The sequence below is a fragment of the Schistocerca piceifrons genome, chromosome X, assembly GCF_021461385.2.
Source record: "Schistocerca piceifrons isolate TAMUIC-IGC-003096 chromosome X, iqSchPice1.1, whole genome shotgun sequence".
NCBI classification, from domain to species: Eukaryota; Metazoa; Arthropoda; class Insecta; order Orthoptera; family Acrididae; genus Schistocerca; species Schistocerca piceifrons.
This window is the reverse complement of record NC_060149.1, coordinates 723,095,097-723,100,035: the sequence shown is the minus strand read 5'-3', so window position 1 is coordinate 723,100,035 and position 4,939 is coordinate 723,095,097. Positions and strand designations below refer to the sequence as shown.

General features: G+C 40.5%; 1 pseudogene; it reads left to right on the top strand.

The window, feature by feature from the left end:
* Positions 1-2,479: 2,479 nt before the first annotated feature.
* LOC124723555 lies at positions 2,480-2,597 on the top strand (annotated as a pseudogene).
* The last annotated feature ends 2,342 nt before the right edge of the window (positions 2,598-4,939 follow it).

Genomic DNA, 4,939 nt, shown 5'->3' with positions numbered 1-4,939 from the left:
TACTAGGCAGAAATCAAATCTGCATGTGGAATGCAGTTCCTTGACTCTTGTGCAGAAAGGAGTGCAGTATTCTGTGCATCCATTTTCAATAAGCTACCACAAGAACTCAAAAATCTTAGCAGTAGCCCAAACGCTTTTAAGTCTAAACTGAAGAGTTTCCTCATGGCTCACTCCTTCTATTCTGTCGAGGAGCTCCTAGAAGAGCTAAAAAATTAAGCAAATTCCAGTGTTACATTCTTGATTTTCTTTATTTAAACTAACGACGTGTCGCCTGAATATGTTTCTTATATTTCATTTTATCTGTTTCTACAATCGTGTTATAATTTTATGTATTGACTCGTTCCATGACCATGGAGACTTCTCCTTAATGTGGTCCCACGGAAAAATAAATAAATAAAATAAAATAAAAATAAAATATTATGACAAAATCCACCATCCGAAAGAGTTCCAATTCAGAGATAGAGTCCTCCTGTATGATGAAAGTGTTGGAAGAGGAAGGTCATGGAAATTAGATAGTCACTGGCGAGGTCCATACATAGTAAAAGAAACTAAAGGACCAAATGTGGTCATACAGATAAGAAAGAATAAGTACCTGACGGTACACGCCAATCGCCTGAAAGAATTTTTCTAATTACTGAATGGCGATGACACGGTTGATAATTGGAATGGGCATATTAGCCTTTTGGATTACTTCAGTCCAAACTGTGGCACTTCACCTTACAAAATTCCAATCATCCCCAGGACTGTATTATGACAAGGGGAAGGTCAGTCTATATAGTGTGACATGTAGAATTGTAAGTTATTTTAACTTGCTAGAGTTACAAAAGAAATTTGAAAACACCGAAGTATTAGCTACCAGAGCTGTGATATTCTGTCAGAATAGACTCGCTTTACTTAATATGAGTGCTTCAGAATGTTCCAGTGTGAAACATTCATTAGAATGGCACATCGGAAAAATAGAAAAATCTCAAAATCTAAACGGACAGTTAGCTCGCCATGAAGTGAGAATACGAAAACGGGGCATATTAAATTTTGTTGGAAAAATAAGTAAAGCTTTATTTTGAACTGTAGATGAAGATGACGCATCATATTTGAAGTAAAAAATTGATGTGTTAGAGGGATAACAGAAACAGCTGTTAAGATTAAGCCGAGAACAAGTCACAATAGTAAAGGCCACGTCAACGAGATTTAATCAAACTGTCGGCTCAATAGCCAGAAATGTACAGGTAATTACTCAAGGAATGAAAAGGCTCAGTCAGATCATTATACAGTTCGAAAATAGCGCTGATAAGCGGCTACAGAGAGCAGTTATTTTGATAACCATTAATGAGCAGCTGATTCAGCCGTTGTCTATTTTCAATGAACTAGAACGGGAATATGATTTGTTAATCACAGCAATTGTAAACGCTCAGAAAGGTATTTTAGAACCGCATTTGATTAATCCTGTGCAAGTAGTTAGGTATTTGGAATTAATAAAAGATTATATAAAAGACAAAAGATTCCCAATAGCACTTACAGGGCACAATGGTTACCAGTTACTTAAGGTAACTGACCTTGATGTTTTTGTAGCTGGTAACATATTAAGTTATGTATTAAACATTCTGCTGGTAGGCAGCAGTATGTTTGACATGTATAAAATATGGCCCATACCAGTTGAAGTAGACGCCAAGAAACAGTTGTTTACATATGTATCTCCAGACAAAGAGGTACTGTTAATAGATGATGCGAAAAGACAATACGTGAAGTTAAACTATGAGCAATTGTTATGTAAAAAAGTAGACCAAACTCAGATAATATGTAAGCAAATACTTGTTCTTTTGTCTACTTATGATCATGAGATGTGTGAGGCTAGAATGCTACAACCAGTCACCAAGATACCAAAAGATTGTAACCAAAGGTATATAGTATTAAATGAAAGCGTATGGACGAAAATCAGAGGTAACGAATAGTTATTTGTAGCACCTAAAGATGAAGGTCTTACATTTTTATGTGGTGATGAGCCCAGGGATGCAGTTGTTCATGGTACAGGCAAGTTGAAATTTCTTGGAAAATGTAAAGGTTATGGTGCTCAAATGTTAATACAATCTGAGCACATAATTAGAACATATGTAACAAATTATGATATTGTTCCAAAACTGAATATGGAGATAGATTGTTGCATTGTTAAAGAAGAAAAGCAAAATATAACAGAGCGTACCTTAATTTTGCCAGTCGAACATGTTGTAAGACAGATCACTTAAATGCAGCTGGACATAAGTTAGATGAATTGGAGAATGAAATTCTACATCGGCAAAGGACCGCCTTTAGCGGATTTTCACTAAGCAGTTTGTCCATCTGGAGTTATATGGACTCAAGTGTTGTAATTGTAATAATCCTTTTATGTATTTGCAGACACTGTAAATGTTGTAGAGACTGCTACAAATTTATGTTGAAGAGTATGAGAGATGATTATTGTGAAAAGCTCTGTATGAGAAATAAAGGCAACGGCCTTGCCGCAGTGGATACACCGGTTCCCGTGAGATCACCGAAGTTAAGCGCTGTCGGGCGTGGTCGGCACCTGGATGGGTGACCATCCAGGCCGCCATGCGCTGTTGTCATTTTTCGGGGTGCACTCAGCCGCGGGGTGCGAATTGAGTAGCTACTCGACGGAATAGTAGCGGCTACGGTCAAGAATACCATCACAACGACCGGGAGAGCGGTGTGCTGACCCCACGCCCCTCCTGTCCGCATCCTCCTCTGAGGATGACACGGCGGTCGTATGGTCACGATGGGCCACTTGTGGCCTGTAGACGGAGTGGTTCTGTGTAAGAAATAAAATTATAAATCAGTATCCAAGTAGAGCAATGGTTAGGTACCAACCTGCTCGTAGGGAAGTTGGAGAAAATGAAGAAATTATTTTAGAAGGCATGACTATCAGATATGAGGCAAGAGATAGCGGCAATGTGAGTTTTGAAAGAAGGATAGTACCAACAAAATATTAGGAAGAGATCTAAAGACGATCATCAGTAATGTTAATGTCAAGATCAGACAAGAGGTAAAAGAATAAGATGGTATTAAAGTAATAATGGAGATGGTGTTATGTGTGTGCCTCAAGATGTAATTATTCGTGTGCCCTTGAATAGAGAGAAATTATGATGTGCCCATGATTGTACAGAAAGTAGAAATTTCTAGTCTATTAAGACTAGATAAAGTGTATGTCCTTGTGATAGTAATGTTCAAATGTTCCTTGAAAATAAAAAAAAAAAAATTGTGCCTATGAATTATATACAAAGAGAGTAAATAATTGTGATGTGGAGGATGAATAACTATGTGTAAACTTGAAGATGATTTTTAAACGCTATTGAAAAGAAAGGAATTATTGTATGTATGTAAATTTACAATTTAATAAAAAAGTCGAATGCTAGAGGCATAAGCTAACACATTGATAGCAAAAGTTTACACTCTCTGAGGACAGACACTACAAAATGTTCCCTCGGGGAGGGAGGTGTCGCGAATGGGTCGCGGATGTGAGTAGAAATGCATAAGATTGCATAAGATGAACATGTAGGAAAACAACCTAACGTCGGCCAGGGCGCTGGGAAGCAGGAGAGGTTGCGTTTTTGTGGCAAGGGACGCTGGAGCTACGTGACCAGCTACGAGAGAATGTTCTGGAAGGACGACAGGACACGGGAGACGCGCGTGACCGCGGAGGATTGCATCAGACGAGCCTATATAAGCAGAGCCGCTGGTATTGCTAAGGGATTCCTTCGACAGTTGCCTCAGACGCCGTACCTGAGTTCAAATGGCTCTGAGCACTATGGGACTTAACATCCGTGGTCATCAGTCCCCTAGAACTTAGAACTACTTAAACCTAACTAACCTAAGGACATCACACATCCATGCCCGAGGCAGGATTCGAACCTGCGACCGTAGCGGTCACGCGGTTCCAGACTGAAGCGCCTATAACCGCACGGCCACACCGACCGGCGTACTTGAGTTACTCTGCCCTCGGGACGGGACTTAGTTTCTCGTGGCACTTAGCTGCACAGTGTATATGAAGGATTGCACAACTTACATTCAATGTGTTGGTGCCTCTTAGGGCTCGACAGTGGTCTTATCCTACCTCATGTTTCGTCCTAGTTATTTCATCAGAAGTATATGTCCCTTATCGCACCGAGTTCCCTTATCTGCAAAGAATTTCCAGCTTGTTTCCCAGCACCAGGACTTTCAGTTGGAAGAGCCACCTCAATACTCGACGTAGCGTCTAGCTCTCATTCTGATCCGCTCGCAGGAAACTACAGACGCGGCAATCTGTGTACAGCACAGGCTTCAGCAGCAACTGACACTCGTGCCCCTTTGCTGACACATTGATACAAAGTTCAACGACTGACGTGGGCCTGCGAACATCGTCTGCATCTACATCTATGTACATGCTCTGCAAGTCACCTTATGGTGAATGGTGGAGAGTACCTTGTATAACTACGAGTCATTTACTTTCCTGTTCCATTCGCAAACAGCGCGAGGGAAATGTGATTGCCTATATGCTTCCGTACGAGCCCTAATTTTTCTTATCTTACATTCGTGATCCTTATAAAAAAAATGTGTGTGAAATCGTATGGGACACAAGTGCTAAGGTCATCAGTCCCTAGTCTTACACACTACTTAACCTGAATTATACTAAGGACAAACACACACACCCATGCCGGAGGGAGGACTCGAAACTCCGCCGGGATAAGCCGGTGATCCTTATCCAAAAGGTACTTTGGCGGTAGTAGAATCTTTCTGCAGTCACCTTCAAATGCCAATTCTCTAAATTTTCTCAATAATACTCCTCGAAAGAACGTCACCTTCCCTCCAGGGATTCTCATTTGAGTTATTTAAGCACCTCCGTATTACTTGCGTGTTGTTCGAACGTACCTGGAACAAATCTAGCAGCCCCCTCTGAATTACTTCGATGTCT